This window comes from Jaculus jaculus, unplaced genomic scaffold (assembly GCF_020740685.1).
Source record: "Jaculus jaculus isolate mJacJac1 unplaced genomic scaffold, mJacJac1.mat.Y.cur u25, whole genome shotgun sequence".
Lineage (NCBI taxonomy): Eukaryota > Metazoa > Chordata > Mammalia > Rodentia > Dipodidae > Jaculus > Jaculus jaculus.
Genome location: NW_025423515.1, coordinates 1,101,432 through 1,119,678, shown reverse-complemented (window position 1 = coordinate 1,119,678; position 18,247 = coordinate 1,101,432). Strand labels below are relative to the sequence as shown.

General features: G+C 39.4%; 1 pseudogene; it reads left to right on the top strand.

Moving 5' to 3' along the window:
* The first annotated feature begins 15,409 nt into the window (after positions 1-15,409).
* LOC101606463 lies at positions 15,410-16,068 on the top strand (annotated as a pseudogene).
* The last annotated feature ends 2,179 nt before the right edge of the window (positions 16,069-18,247 follow it).

Here is an 18,247-nt window from a genome sequence, read left to right as displayed (position 1 = left end):
TTATTTCACCATGACCCGCTGTGATATCACAAAGCCCCATTATGACATCACAGTGCCTGTGATAAAACAATGCTCTTCTGTGACATCACAATACCCTAATGTGACATCACAAAGCTACACTGTGAGTTCACAATGCCACATTGTGACATCAAAATACTCCACTATTCATAACAAAGACACTCTGTGACAGTTCCCCACTGTGATCTCACAGTGTTCTACTGTATTATCACAATGCTCCACTCTCATATAATAATGTCCTCCTGTGACATAACAGAGATGAATTGTAATATCATAATATCCCACTGAGACAGCAAAATGCCCTATTGTGACATGAGAAACCCCCACTGAGATTTCACAATGCTCCACTATGACATTACTATGACTTACTGTCTCATGATAATGCTCAGATATGACATCCCATTGCCCCCATATGACATCATAAAACGAACTTGTTCATCACAATGCCCCACTGTGACATCACAATACTCCACTTTCAAATTACCATGATCAACTTTGATAACACTATACAATACTGTGACATTACAAAGCTCCATGCTGATTTCACAACGCCACACTAGAAAACACAAAGCCCTTTTGTGACATCACATTGTCCCCACTGTGACATCACAATGTCCCACTGTGATATGAGGATCCTCATCTTTGACATCACAATGGCCCACTCTATCATCACAACGACCCTTTGTCTCATCACAATACCAACTGTGAAAGCCCAATGCTCAATTGTAACATAATAATGCTCACTGTCTCATCAAAATGCACCACCATGGTGACATCACAAATCCCCTCTTATATTTCACAATGTCTCACAAATGTACATAACCTCACAGTGATATCAAATGTCCCACTGTAACATCACAAAGCCCCAGTGTGATTTCACCATGCCCCACTGGAATATCAAAATGCTCCTCTGTTCATTACAAAGCACTTCTGTGGCATCAAAGTTACCCACTTGGATAGAAATGCCCCATTAACTCATCATAATATCCCACTATGACATCACACAGCTGAATTGTAACATCATAATGTCCTTGTGTGACATCACAAAGCCAAACTGTGATTTCACAATGCTCCACTGTGGCATCAGATTGACAAAATTTCTCATAATAATTCCCAGCAATGGCATCATAATGCTCCCATATAACATAATAAAACCACATTCACATTGTTCATCAAATGCCCCACATCAACATCACCATGCTCCACTGTGACATCACATTGCCATATGGTCACATCACAATGCTCAACTTTGATGTTATAATACCCTATTGTGACTTCACAAAGCCCCACTCTGATTTGTGACATAACAAAGATCCCACTATGATATGACAATACTTAAATGTGACAAGATAATACTATAATGTGATATCTCAAAAACACATTGTAATTTCACAATGCCCTAATGTGATATCACAATCCTCCAGTGTGAAATCACAGTGACTTACTCTCTCATAATAATACCCAGCTATGACATTTCAATACTCTGAAATGACATAATAAAACCAACTGTTCCTCAAAAATTCCCCATTGTGACATAACAATGCCCCATTGTCACATCCCCACGTTCAACATTGATGTCACAATACCCTATTTCACATCACAAAGCCCCACTCTATTTTCACATTGTACCACTGTGACATCAGAGTTCTCAGTCTGACAAGTCTAACAGTCTGATCAAAATGCACATAGTGACATCAGAAATTCCCACTTTCCTTCACAATGTTCCAATATGAAATCACAGTGCTCCACTATGAATTTACATAACCCCAGTGTGACATTAAAATGCCCCACCGTGACATCACTGTGTCCCAATGTAATAACAAAGCTCCACCGTTGCATCATTATGCTCAATTGTGATCTCACTATGCCTTATGGTGACATCACAATACCCTAATGTGACATCACAAATCCCCACTGTGAGTTCACAATTCCCCATCGTGACATCAAAGTGCTCCACTATTCATTAAAAGTCCCTCTGTGACAACTCCCAACTGTGATCTCACAGTATTCTACTGCGATATCATGATACTCTGCTCTCATATCACAATGTTCTACTGTGACATAACAGAGATGAACTGTAATATTAAAATGTCCCACTGTGACAGCAAAATGCCCTATTGTGACATGAGAAACCCCCACTAAGATTTCACAATGCCCCACTGTGATTTCAGAGTACTCCACTGTGACATTACTATGACTCACTGTCTATGATAATGCCAAGATATGATACACTAATGCTACCATATGACATAATCAAACTAAGTTTTTCATCACAATGCCCCACTGTGATACCAACATACTCCACTTTCAAATCACCATGCTCAACTGTGACATCACTATACAATACTGTAACATCACAAAACTCCACTCTGATTTCACAATGCCCTACTAGAAAACACAAAGCCCTCTTGTGACATCACGTTGCCCCACTGTGACATTACAATGTCCCACTGTGATATGAGGATCCTCATCTTTGACATCACAATGACCCACTCTATCATCACAATGGCCCTTTGTCTCATCACAATACCAACTGTGAAAGGCCAATGCTCAACTTTCACATAACAATGCTCACTGTCTCATCAAAATGTACCATAGTGACATCACAAATCCCCTCTTATACTTTTTACAATGTCCCACAATGTAAACATAGTGTTTCGCTACAAATGTACATAACCACACAGTGACATCAAATGTCCCACTGTGACATCACATTGCCCCACTGTGTCATCAGTTTCTCACTGTAGCATCACAAAGCCCCAGTGTGACTTCACAATACTTCACTGGGATATCAAAATGCTCCACTGTTCACCACAATGCCCTTCTGTGATATCAAAGATACCCACTCGAATAGAAATGCCCCATTTACTCATTATAATATACCACTGTGACATCACAGTGCTGAACTATAACACCATAATATCCTAGTGTGACATCACAATACCCTATTGTGACATCACAAAGCCCCACTGTGATTTCACAGTGCTTCACTGTACCATCACATTGACAAAATTTCTCATAATAATGCCCAGCTATGACATCATAATGCTCCCATATGACATAATAAAACCAAGTTGTTCATCAAATGCCCCACATTGACATCACCATTCCCCACTGTGACATCACATTGCCTTATGGTCACATCACAATGCTCAACTTTGATGTCACAATACCCTATTTGACATCACAAAGCCCCACTCTGATTTAACAATGACCCACTGTTAAATCTCAGTGTTCAAATGTGACATAAAAGTCCTCCATTCTGAGATTACAATACCCAATATCACATATACCACATCACAATACTCAACTGTAAGGTCACAATACCTTATTGTGACATCACAAAGCCCCACTCTGATTTCACAATGCTGCACTATGGACCACAGAGCCACATTGTGACATCACAGTGTCTCACTGTGTCATCACAAGACCCCACTATGATATGACAATGTTCAAATGTGGTAACACAATACTGTAATGTGACATCTCAAAGACACATTGTAATTTCACAATGCCCTAATGTGATATCACAATGCTCCAGTGTGAAATCACAGTGACTCTCTTTCTCATAATAATGCCCAGCAATGACATCACAATGCTCTGATATGACATAAAACCAACTTGTTCCTCAGAATGCCCCACTGTGACATAACAATGCCTCACTGACATATCACAGTGCCCTACTGTGATATAATAATACTTCACAGTACCCAGTGTCCCACCATAATGGTAAGCTGTGATGCAACCATACCCTAATTTGACATCACAAAACCCCACTCTAATTTCACAATGCTGTACTGAGAACAAAAAATCCCCACTGTGATTTCACAATAAGCTTCTGTGATATGCCAATGTTCAACTGTTCATCACAAAGCCCCTTTGTGACATCATGATTCCAAACTTTGATATCTCAGTGGTCTACTGTGACATCACAATGCCCCACTCTCTCATCATATCTCACTGTGACATTAGGGAGAGGAGCTGTAACTTCATAATTTCCCAGTGTGACATAATAATGCCCTATTGTGACATCAAAAAGTCCCACTGTTATTTCACAATGCCCCACTCTGACATCACAATGCACTATGGTGACATCCTAATGACTCACTGTTTCATGATAATACCCAGCTGTGAAATCACAATGCTACCATATGACATAAGAAAACAAACTAGTTCATTATACTGCCCCACATAACAGTGTCCCACAGTGAAATTACATAGCCACACTGTGACATCACAATACCCAATGTCCCATCACAATATTCAGCTGTGACACTAAAATACCCATTTTGAAACCACAAAGCTCCACTCTGATTTCACAATGCCTCACAGTGATACCACAAAACACACTGTGACATCACAGTGCTCCCATGACACCACAGTGCCCACAGTGATATAGCAATGCTTCCCTGTGACATCACAAAGTCCCACTGTGATTGTCCCATTGTGACATCACAGTGCTCTACTACTTAGCACAAAGCCCCTGTGTGACATCACAATTCCCCAATATGATATCACAGTAATCTACTGTGACATCACAGTATTCCAATGTGAAATCACAAAGCCCCAATGTGACATAAAAATGTTCCACTGTGACATCACAATACATAATATAATATTACAAGGTCCCACTGCAATTTCACAATGTCCCACTGGGATAACACAATACTCCACTGTGATATCAATGCCCCACTGTGATATAACAATAATCCCATGTGACACACAACACCTTAATGTGACAAAAAGCCCCACTTTACACAATGCCCCAGTATATTACTCCAATGCTCCACTGTTCATTACAAAACCCCTGTGTGACGTCACAACTCCCCACTGTCATATTACAGTGTTCTACTCTGACATCACAATATACCAGTCTCATGATAATGTCCCACTGTGACATCACAGAGCTGAACTATAACTTTGTAATGTCCCAGTGTGATATCACAACACCCTATCATGGCATTACAAAGCCCCACTGTGATACCACAATTACTCTTTCAGGACAATGCCTAGCTGAGCTATCATAATGCTCCCTTATGACATAATAAAACCTGACTTGTTTATCAAAATACCACACTGTAACAACATTGTGCCTCATTGTGATATAACAATGGTCCACTCTAACATTACAATACCCAATGTCACATCACAATGTTCAACTGTGACATTGCAATGCCATATTTTCACATCTCAAAGCTCCATTCTGATTTCACAATGCCACCCTGTGACACCACAAAGCCCCATTGTGACATCACAGTGTCCCACTATGACATTGCAATGACCAACTATGATATAACAATGCTCCACTGTGACATCACAATATCCTAATGTGATAAAAAATAGCCTCACTTTGATTTCACAATGCTGCACTGTTACAGCCCAAAGCCCCATTGTGACATTACAGTGCCCCTCTGATATTACAATGCCCCACTGTGCTATAAAAACACTCAACTGTGACATCACAGTATTCTAATATGATATTAGAACCCACCACTGTGATTTCACACTGCTCTACTGTGGTATCACTAGGCTTCAATAGTCATCCCAAAGCCCCACTGTGACATCATAATTCCCCACTGTAATATCACAGTGGTCTACTGGGACATCACAATGCCCCAATATTTCATTCTAATGTCTCATTGTGACATTACAGAGTTGAACTATAACATCATAATACCCCACTGTGGAATCACAATTCCCTATTTTGACATCACAAAGCCCCACTGGGATTTCATAATGACTCTCTGGGACATCACTATGAGTCTCTGTCTCAAGATCACGCCCTGCTATTAAATCATAATGCTCCCACATGACATAATAAAACCAAATTTTTCATCAGAATGCCACACTATGACACCATGGTATCCCACTGTGATGCAACAATGCTCTGCTGTGACATCACAATACCCAATGTCACATCACAATGGTCAACTGTGATGTCACGATGACCTATTTTGACATCACAAAGCCCTACTCTTGTATCACAATATTGCAGTGTGACACCACAAAGCACAATTGTGAAATTACAGTGAACCACTGTGACAACACAATGCTAAACTTTGATATAACAATGCTCCAGAGTGACATCAGCATACCATAGTATGATATCACAAAGCCCCACTTTGATTTCAGAATGTCCCACTGTGATAATGCAATGCTCCTGTGTTCATCAAGAAGACCCTCTGTGATATCACAATTTCCCATTGTGATCTCACAGAGGTCCACTGTAACATCACAATGCCCCACTCTCTCATCATAGTACCCCATCGTGACATCACAGAGCTCAACTCTAATATCATAGTATCGCATTGTGATATCATAATGTCCTGTTGTGACATCAAAAAGCCCCAGTGAAATTTCATAATGTCCCATGTGATATCACATTGTCTCACTGTATCATAATAATGACAAGCTATGACATCACAGTGCTCCCATATGACATAATAAAACCAACTTGTTAACCACAATGTATCACCACTGTAACATAACAATGTGCCACTGTGACATCACAGAGTCCCATTGTGATATAATAACCCTCCACTGTGATTTCACAATACCCCGTATTGCATCAGAATGCTCAATTGTGATATCAGAATAAAGTATTGTGACATTGCAAAGCCCCAATCTGTCTTCACAATGACACACTGTGACACCACACAGTCCCATTGTGACATCACAGGGACCCACTGTGGCATCTCAATGCCCAACCATGACAGAACAGTTTCATTGTGACATCAGAATACCCTAATTTTACATCACAAAGTCTCATTGTGATTTCACAATGTCCCACTCTGATATCACAATCCTCCTCTGAAGTCACAATTATTTACTGTCTTATGATAATGTCCAGCTATGAAATCACAGTGCTGCCATATGATAAAATAAAACAGACTTGTTCATGTCAGTGCCCTGCTCTAACATCACAGTTTCCCACCTTGATGTTATAATGCTCCACTGTGACATCACAATACCCAATGTCACATCACAATTATCAGCTATGAAGACATAATACCCTATTGTGCCATCAACAAGCTCCACTTTAATTTCACTATGCTGCCCCATGACACCACAAAGCCCCATTGTGAATTTATAGTGCCCAACTCTTATATTAAAATAGCCCACTATGATATACCAATGCTCCACTGTGATATCACCATATTCTAATGTGACATAACAAATACCCACTGTGATTTACTATTCCCCACTGTGATATTACAATGCTCCACTGTACATCACAAAGCTCTTCTGTGACATCACAATTCCCCATTCTGATATCACAGTGGTCTACTGGGGCATCACAAAGCCCTACTCTCTCATCATAATGTCCAATTGTGACATCACAATGCCCAACTGTCATATAAAAACTCCACTGTGATATCACAATACCCTTATATGACATCACAAAGTCCCACTTTGATTTCAGAATGTCCCACAGTGATATGACAATGCTCCACTGTTCATCATAAAGCCCCTCTGTGATATCGCAATTCTCCACTGTGATATCAAAAGGTCCACTGTGACATGACAATGCCCCAATCTGTCATTATCATGTCCCAGTGTAACATCACAATGCCATGTTGTGACATCAAAAAGCCCAACTGAGGTTTCAAAATGCCTGCTTGTTATACACAGTGCTCTACTGTGACATCACAATGACTTATTGTCTCATGATAACTCTCAGCTATGTCTCATCACAACGATCTCAATATAGTATAATAAAATGAACTTGTTCGCCAGGTGTGGTGGTGCATACTTTTAATCCCAGCACTTGGGAGGCAGGGGTAGGAGGATTGCCATAAGTTCAAGGCCACCCTGAGACTCCAGTGAATTCCAGGTCAGCCTGGCTAGAGTGAGACCCTACCCCGATAAAAACAAAAAAGCAAACAAACAAAACCTAAAATGAACTTGTTCATCAAAATTCCCTACCATAACATCACAATGCCACACTGTGACATCACATTGCCCCACTGTGATATCACAGTGGAAAACTGTGATATCAAAATTCCCCAATCTCTCATCAAAATGTCCAACTGTCACATCACAGAGCTGAACTGTGACATGGAAATGTCCCATTGTGACATTACAATTCCCCACTGACAAACCAGGTTCGACTCCCAAAGACCAATGTAAGCCAGGTCTCAAGGGGGTGCACACATCTGGAGTTCATTTGCAGTAGCTGGAGGCCCTGGAATGCCCACTCTGTCTCTCTCTTTCTGTGATATAAAAATGCTCAACTGTGACAACACAGTACCCCAATGTCACATAAAAAATCCTCACTGTGATTTGACAATATCCCACTGTGATAACACAATGCTCCCCTGTTCATCCTAAAGACCCTCTGTGACATCACAATTCCACACTATGATATCACAGTGGTTGACTGTGATATCACAATGCTCTAGTATCTCATCATAATGCCCCACTGTGACATCACAGACCTGAATCATAACACCAGAACTAAACACAAGGTCTATTACTGCAGACACAACATACTTTGGGTATAGGTTACAGAAAAAAATTAATTTGGAACTGAGCTGGAAGCTACCTTGTTGCTAGGTAACATAATGATATAAGGTGCTATGCAAGTTGGCAAAAATAAATAAACCAGAATCAGTATTCTCTGTTGCAGTTACCTTTGAGTTGCTAGTATAAGACATCCTACCAAGAGCATATTATGGGAGGTAAGGGTTTATTTTGGCTTATAGAGTTGAGGGGAAGCTCCAGGTGAAAATGATGACAGAGGACGGACATCATCTTCTGGGCAACATAATGTGGACAACAGCAGGAGGACAGTGTGCCAAGCGCTGCCAAGGTGAAGCTGGCTAAAACATCCATAAGCTAGCCAACAATGGATCACCTCTAGGAGGCTGTGATTCCTAATTGCCACCAGATGGGGGCCTGTCATTCAGAACACATAAGTTTATGGTGGACACCTGAATCAAACCACAAGTCTCACCCTGTTGTGGACACTGGATGCTATAAAACTGAATATAAGATGTTACCACTGATTCCCCAGTGGCATGGATTTCTGGGAGCAACAACTGCCTCCTCATTGGATTTGACGCCTGTTTCATGACAAGGAATACATACCTAGTATTGTAAATCCACTCCAAAGCCTATAGCTAAGGAGGTCATAGGCCCCATGTGGGAGCTTACCACTGACAATTTGCTCAGTGGAGTTGTAATTAAACTGCATTCTAAACATTTGTGGTTATATTCATAATCTAGTGTAGCTCTCAGCCTTGATCAGAGGGTCATCTTTTTAAAAAATGTTTTATTTTTATTTATTAATTTGAGAGAGAGATACAGAAATAGGCAAGGAGAGAAAGAGAGAGAGGGAGAGAGAATAAGTGTGTCAGGGCACCCAACCACTCAAACAAACTCTAGATGCATGTGCCCTGTTTTGCATCTGGCTTATGTGGGTCCTGGGGAATTGAAACAAGGTCCTTTGGCTTTGCAGGCAAATGTCTTAACCGCCTAGCCATCGCTCCAGCCCGTGAGTCATCTTTTGGCAGTGGGTGACAGCCAAAGCAAAGACACATAACTGGTCAAAGTGACTGCTGAGTACTCAGCCATTAGCAGAACATCTATATCACCCCTTCAAGCTCAGGAATCATCATAGAAGAGGGGCTGAAACAAAATGTAAGAGCCAGAGTACAAGGGGAATACTATAAAATACTATCTTCTAAATATCAAAGGCCATTGAAATCATGAATACACAGTGGCTGTGACCACTCACAGAAGACCTGACCAAAAAAAAAAAAAAAAAAAAGGTGAGAGGGACGGGTAGACAATGAATGTAGGAGGGTGACTGGGAGGAGAAAGGGATTCCGTAGGGAAAAGTTGTGTAAGAGAAAGTAATGAACCACAAGGCATTTTATACAAGTTTAAAATAGTGTAAAATAGAAAATAAGATACAAATAAATATGAGCTGGGGATATGACTCAGTCTTTAAAGGTGCTTGCTTCCCAAGGCTACTGACCAAGTCTGGATACCCAGAACTCTTGCAAAGTCAGAAGCAAAGTGGCACATGCATGTGTAATTCCAGTTCTCCTAAGGCAATGGGAGGTGGAGTCCAGAGACTCTTCAAGCTTGTGGACTAGCTAGTCTGGCCTTCCAAGGATCAAACAGGAAGACCCTGTCTCATGTTCCTATCATACCTGCCAATGCTCAAAGATCATTTTGGGAGGTGATGGAAAAATGTAAGAGCCAGGGGATGGGGAGGAGTGTTTAGAGCATTGTATTCTGGACATGTGGTGACCACTGCATTAACTACCCCACAGTAGCTATAGTTACCCACACAATATTGAGTCTGTCAATATTTCATCTGAGATAACAAGGGAAGGAAAAGAGGTCAGTAAAATTAAGAAGGAAAGAAAATCAAAATTTTAGAGGAACTGGTTGAAGGGAGGAAGTTATTTAGTGGAAGTGTGGAGAACAAAGGAAAAGGGACAAGAAATTGACCACCACTGAAATATAGTCAAAGTATCATTTATTATTTACATGTACAAAATTGTCAAATTAAAGCATTATTTTAAAAAAAAGAGATTCTGCCTCAAAGTAGAAGGAAAACACTAACACACAAAGATTGTTTTCTGACTTCTAAACATGCTTGGTGGCATAACACAAGCCGATACACATATGCATATACACACACTCACACACACTCACACACATCATACCATAAATGTTGCACAAGGACAGACAAATAAATTTAATAATACCTCTCAACAAATAGACTAGGTTAAGAACATTAAACAAACTTTTAAAAATATTCTACAGACATATATATTGAGTATTCTTCACGATTAGATACTTGGAATAAATATTGTAAATGTAAGGAATATAGTAATTATTGTAAGTCTATATTTACAAAATGTTATAATGTTTCAAAATATTAGTCTATTATTATTCAGTATTTACATTAACCCATCACAATATTTAAATTAATACATAAAATTTTCTTGAAATGGATGACATTGTAACATTAGCTACAACACAATAGCCATCATTAGTCATTAAAAAAATAGTGTTCACGTTACCTACCATAAATGAAACTGATCTTACTTGACCCTTCATAAGCATTCATCAAGAAAATGATACATTAATTCACTTTTCATGTTTAAAAATTATTTTATTTGCAGGAGCAATAGTATTCTAACCAAATTAAACATAGTTTTGAAATTTCTCTCTTTAAAAACTACAGAAGAGAATTAAAAGAAATTTATTTCACAGGGAAGTTATATGAATTTCACTCCAAAAGATCTCACTTATTCACTTCAATGAGATGAATAGCCTGCTTCACCAAAGGTTAACAATTAGGCAGTGAGGACATACACAGAGGTAAATCAGTTCTTGCCCACAGGTTCTTAGTTTGAAATCAAGGTCATTTGATTGAACACATCATCTGTTATAGTTTTCTTTGCAACAAATGCTTTTGCCAGTTTCAAGTCACCACACATAATACTACCTATATCTAGATTATTCTAGACAGTACATTTTATGTTTGTTGTTTTGGAAACATTCAAATTCTACTCTATTCCTAAAGAATTAAGTGCCTTAGTTTTTTTTTAAAAAAAAAAAAGGTTTCATTTATACTAAAAGTAAATAAGGCTGGAGAAATGGATTAGTGGTTCCTGTGAAGCCTAAGGAGCCATGTTTGACTCTCCAGATCATACACAAGCCAGACACACAAAGTTTAAGCAAGCACAAGATTGCACAATCCCCCAAGGTGGCTTAAGTGTCTGGACTTCGATTGTAGTGGCTGAGACACTAGCATGCCAATTCTCAATCTCTCAACCTCTTAATCTCTCTCTTTCTCTCCCCAAACTAATTTAAAAAAAGAATAAAAAATAAATCGCACTGGAGAGATGGCTTACAGATAAGGTGCTTGCCTGTGAAACCTAAGAACCCATTTATTACTTTCCAGACCCCATGTTAGCCAGAGCACAAAGGTGAGGCAAGTGCATGCTTACACATGTCCAATAGGTGGCGCAAGTGTCTGGAATTTGAATGTAGTGGCTGAGGCCCTGGCATACCAAATGTCTGTCTCTCCCCCCCTCTCTTCCTCTGTCTAAAAAAATTAAAATACATAAATGTTTTGTGAAATTAATAGATTTGCATCATTTATATGTCTATATTGTCACTAGTAACAGTAAGTGGAACTGGATTGAAGTAAATATATTAAAAATACATTGCAGGGGGATGGAGATATGACTTAGCCGTTAACACACTTGCCTGCAATGTGTAAGGATGCAGGTTCAATATGCCAGTGTTCATGTAAGCCAGATGCACCAATTGGAGCGTCTGGAGTCCTTTTTCAGTGGCTGGAGCCCTTGGCATGCCTATTCTCTCTCTTTCTCTCTCTCTCCTATCTGCCCTTTCTCTTTCTCTCAAATAAATAAATAAAATATTTTTTAAAAAGATTCAATTTGAAAATGCATTGCAGGCTGGAGATATGGCTTAGTGGTTAAGGCATTTGTCTGCAACGTCTAAGGACTGAAGTTTGATTCCCCAGAACACCCACATAAGCTAGATGCAGAATGTGGCATATATGTCTGGAGTTCATCTTCAGTTGCTAGAGGCCCTGGAATACCTATTCTTTCTCTTGGTCTCTCCCCCCCCCTCAAATAACTTAAAAAAACCCAAAATCTTAAAAATAGTGCATTGCTTATGAAGCCCTAGCAATCTGCTTTCACGCCCCCAGAAAAAATGTACCAGTCAAGTAGCCAGTGTTAAAACTACTGCTCATCAGCTGGCCTTTTAATATATGTTACAAAGTTAGCAGTAGAAAAAAATAACAGAGATTATGAGAAACCATGCCAAAGAACAAACCAAAATATCAAAATCATCTGGGGCTGTACAAAATTCAATGTCATGAATACTTATGCGTTTTACAGAAGGGTTCTCTTACTTTTACAAATACAAATGGAAAATTCCACCTGAAGTACATGTGCTATTATTCTCCCTGGTGAAGTACATTCAGTAATGAGAATCAGAACAGCATTAAACCCCTCATTTTATCATGCAAGAATGATCCAACCCCAAAATTCAGTTATAATATATCTAGATTAGAGTCTACCTTCTCAATTAAAAATTTTTTTTGTTCTATTTTTATTAATTTATTTGAGAGTGACAGAGAGAGAGAAAGAGACAGAGAGAGAGAGAGATTGAGAAAGGGCGCGCCAGGGCCTCCAGCCACTGCAAACCAACTCCAGAGGCGTAAGCCCCCTTGTGCATCTGGCTAATGAGGGTCCTGGGGAACCGAGCCTCGAACCAGGGTCCTTAGGCTTCACAGGCAAGTGCTTAACCGCTAAGCATCTCTCCAGCCCTCAATTTCGAAGGTCAATGTCTGACATAGAGTCATCATTAACCTCATGAAATGTGGAAACATGCATGAACAAAATTGAGCTAAATATAAGTAATGTAAGTGACATGAAACCATAAAATCCAAGAAGATATTCAAACACCAAAAGATTAAAAAAATTTTTTCTAAACATTTGTGTCAGTTAATTCTTTAAAATCCAGATATGAAATAACATTTTTACTTGGTTTCATCACTAATCATAACTTTTGAATTAAAAGATATGTTAACATAAAATTACAATAAGTTGGAAGGCAAAAGGAAAAAAAATCCAAATTCTTACCTTATTACAAAAGAAACTATTCAATTCATTTAGAGAAGTCTAATACTATTCAATTGATATAATGTATAAATTTATATATATGCATCACAAATTCATTCATGAAGAAAGATAATGGCTTAATGAATTTATTACATAAATTCACTTCCTGACAACTAATGCAGATATTTAAGATGATTTGTACTAATAATACATTAACAGAAAGTAGAGGTTTTCAAACAGAACTCTAGTACTCTCTATCTAAAGCTCCATATGAGAACCAAGTGAAGAAGGATAAAGTAAAATATATCTAGGAGAAACATTATGAATGTGTGTTTGCTCTATCACTCCAAGTTTCCATCAGGGGATGAGATTCATGAGCACAGAAAATGTGATGGTGAACAGAGATCTAGCAGAGTTAGCACTGATGAGGAACTGACAGGGGGAGGGATGCTGACAGCCAGCTGAGGAGGCACTGCTAGGACCAATAGCCTGAAGGATGGGACTCCACAGAGCAAGGCTAAAGAATTGAAGAACATGGGTCCCTCAGAATGATCAGAATGCCTTTTAGTCCAAGAACCGTCCAGCGAGGGGGCCCCGCTGGCGTGAGGTGACAGGCAGGCACGGGCGCGAGGAGGACCCCGGGGCAAGGGTGGGCTGGCCCTGCAGGGTCCCGGCGCGTAAGGTTTTGTACCTGCCACCATCTCGTCCGGAACGGCCGATTCCTGCTCTCTCCGGGTGCTTCTATTGCCTGTTTTCTACTTAAGAAATTCTGAATACCGGTTATTGGCCAAGCACAGAAGTGTGGGCAAGTAACAGATAAATGGATGAACATCAAGCGACTGCCCGCAGTCAACTGGACGGTTCACAGAACAAAAATAATAATAAAAAATAATAATAACAACTCTGATTAAATCTGGGGCTTGTGCTGTTATTGAAACGATCCAGATCAGTGGATGAAGTGCACAGAAAGGGAACCCGACAAAGTTTGGGGGCAAAGTGCAACGATTCGCTGAAGTAAACCCAAGATGAAAGCTAAAGAGAAGAGGGGAAATTCACTTGACTTAGGTCAAAAGGATTGAAGAGGCAGACGGAACAATGTATGTAAAGCGTGAAGAAACAATGGTTGCATTTGGCTGCAAAAACCGTTGAAGAGCCAGTATCAAGAAAGACTGAAGAGGCCTCTGGGGGCCAGGTCATATGGAGTGTTTTATGCTACTTTATCTGAACCTTATTCTGACAACATAGAAAGCCAGTAAAAGTTTTTAAATTGTAAGGTGGCACAGTCCGTCTGTTTTTCAAAACTATTTTACCATGGAAAAACGATTAGAGAGGAACAAAGTTGATGAAAAGGAAATCAGATAGGAGGTTATGGCAGTAACAGAAACAAAAGCTGACATTGCAGGCTGGAACTTGGCGGTGAAGGTGAAGTGTAGTGAACTAATTAAAAAGCCGGCAAGACTTAGTGATTGAACAAATGCTGAAAGAAAAGTCAGAGCCAAAGATAAGCCCAAGTTTCTATCTTAGACAACTGTGAAGATGGTGATAACTTTCATTCCAGACCTAGAGACATCACCTCAGGCTCCAGCCTAAGCATTAGGCCTGTTAAGTTTAATAGTTGTCATCAATGCTGTTTGGTGACTTCAGCACACACATGCATATACCTTCACAAAGGAATATGGTGTGAGAGCAGTTACTGTCCGTGATTGGTATAGTACTGGTTTTGTCTCTTGCTTGAAAAGGCAGTTGAGTTGGAACTCCCTAACTGTGGCCATGTGGCTATGGTGATCTACATTTCTTCTTTGGAGAACTGGGAAGACCAAGTTTTATGACATTTTTCATGAACATGGAACTGCCGCATAAGGATTTCTCTCAATCTATGAAATTTTCAAACAACTCACCATCAAGTTACCCATCTTCATTAAAGAGACAAAACCTTGTGAGTTTCCTCAGAAACCCACACTATGGCAGCCTCATTTATGCAGATGGTCATGGAGAAGTGTGAACAGATTGGAATGATATGTCCAAGTTTTCTCAGTATGGGTGGAGATGTACCACTAATGAGAATTCATATTCTAACTGTACCCTGATGGGCAACTGGAACCAGGAAAGATTCGACCTAAGGAGTATTGAACAGCCTAAACCCTTGCCTCCTCAATTTGGACACTACTTTGAAACAACATATAATGCAAGCTACAACAGCAAAATTCCACTCTCAACCCATAGATTTAAGCGAGAACCTCATTGGTACCCAGGACATCAACCTGAACTGTAACCTCCTCGATACAAATGCACAGAAAGGTCAACTTACATGAATAGCTATTCAAAGCCTCAGGTCAGAACTCACTCCCTGTGTGCACAGTATCCTAACACTGACCAATTTCAGGGTCCAGATTTCTAAGAAGCTTCATTTTTCTGTAGTAGAATGTTTGGGAGGAGCACATTCTAAGCAAGAACTCAAGCTCAGCCTACTGTGAGTGACATGGCTTCTCTCTAAGTAAATAAACCACAAAACATGAAAAATATTTCTATTTCTTTGGGGTTTTGTCTAGCCAAGACTTAAATATTAAATTTAAGTTAATTATATCTACTCTTGGTTCTAACTAGAGGTGTTGCAGAAGGCATTAAAGCAGTTTTTTTCCTCAAATCTCACTGCTAGTTGTGGCACACACTTGTAATCATCAAGCATAAGAGGATAAGGAAGGAAGATCTTGAGTTTCAGATAAACCTGGACAACACTTTTAGAACCTGGAGTATTGGACCATGTCTGTATTCCCAGAACCTATGGGACTATGGCAAGAGGATCACAACATTGAGCCCAGCCTAGACTTCCTAGTGAAAATTTGTTTCAAAAAAGAAAATAAAAACATTCTGGAGAAAAAAAAAAAGAATTGAATAAAATGTATCCACTGCATTCCATCAATGACAGAACATGACTTAGCACATATTTTCCTAGGTTGGAAAGGCTTTTTTACTCTGAGAAACTGAAGTGTAGTTGGAATTGCTCTCAAACAAGGCCCAAATAATACTTATTGGAGAGACTGGAGGAATTCCCATTGAGATCAGGAACAAGACAAGGTTGCTCACCTTCACCTCTGCTCTTCAATATAGTACTGGAAGTCCTAGCTCGAGCAATAAGACAGGAGAAAGAAATAAAAGGGATATAATTTGAAAAGAAAGAAGTTAAGTTAGTTCTATTCGCTGATGACATGATTGTATATGTAAGAGACCAGAGAGACTCCATCCCAAAACTCCTGAAGGTGATTAACTCCTATAGCAAAGTAGCAGGATACAAAATCAATGCACAAAAATCAGTAGCCTTTCTATATGCAAATGAAAAAGATACAGAGAAAGAAATAAGGGACATGGTCACATTTTCAATAGCAACAAAAAATAATAAAATACCTTGGAATAATGTTAACCAAGGAAGTGAAAGATCTATACAATGAAAACATAAAAACACTCAAAAAAGAAATTGAGGAGGACTTGAGAAAATGGAAAGACCTCCCATGCTCCTGGATAGGCAGAAATAACATTGTGAAGATGGCAATCCTTCCAAAGTCAATACACAGATTTAATGCAATTCCAATTAAAATCCCATCGTTGTTCTTCACAGAGATAGAGAAAATGATCTCACATTTCATATGGAAAGGCAGAAGGCCTCAGATATCCAAGCATATCCTCAGCAGTTCAATCTTTCTTTAATTAAATAAAATAGCATGTAAACAAGGCATGGTGGCACACACACATGTAAGCCCAGCATTCACGAGGTAGAGATGAGAAGATTGGAAGTTGAAGGTCATCCTTGCATATAGTAAGTTCCAGGCCAGGCTGTACTACATGAGGAGAGGAGGGAAAGAGAAGGGAGACAAGGGAGAGGTGGGCAAGGAAAGAAGAAAAGAGAGATGAGAGCCATGATAAAAAAGAGACAGGATAGAAGACAGAAAAGAGAGAGTTGGAAAGAGGGAGTTAGAAAGGAAGGAAGAGTGGGAGGGATAAAGAGAAGGATGGAGAGAGATCAAGGAAGGAGAAAGGGAAAACTGATGCTTATAAACATAGAAAGCACAATAGTGATAAAACAAGTATGAATAATTGATGATGTAGCAAGGTGGTCCCATAGTATTTTGGAAACTTTAGGTTTATGCATTTGAAAGTATGGAAAAATTCAGTTACCAAATCTGGAGATGGTAGGTAACAGATGATAGACAGATACATTGATATATAAATAGAAGTTTGATAAAGTCTATCTCCAAGTAGTGCAAGAGTTGCAACCTATAGCCACAGGCCTAAAATGGCTAGATACCTGTTTCTTTATGGCTTAGGATATGTTGTAGGATATGAAATTTTTCAATATGCTAGGGGAAAATAATAGTATTTCATGAATGTGGTTATTAGATAAAATTCAGATTTTAATGTTTAAAAGAAGTGCCTTTAGAACAAAGGCAGATTATTAGTTTACACACTATGTATGGTTGCTTTCAATCCACAACAGAAGTGGTGACAACTGACAACATTTGGCCCACACAACCTGAACGACTGATCTGAGCCTTCCCAGCCTCTATTGTAATGATAAAGAAAATTTCACTAAGGAGTCTTCACTTGAGATA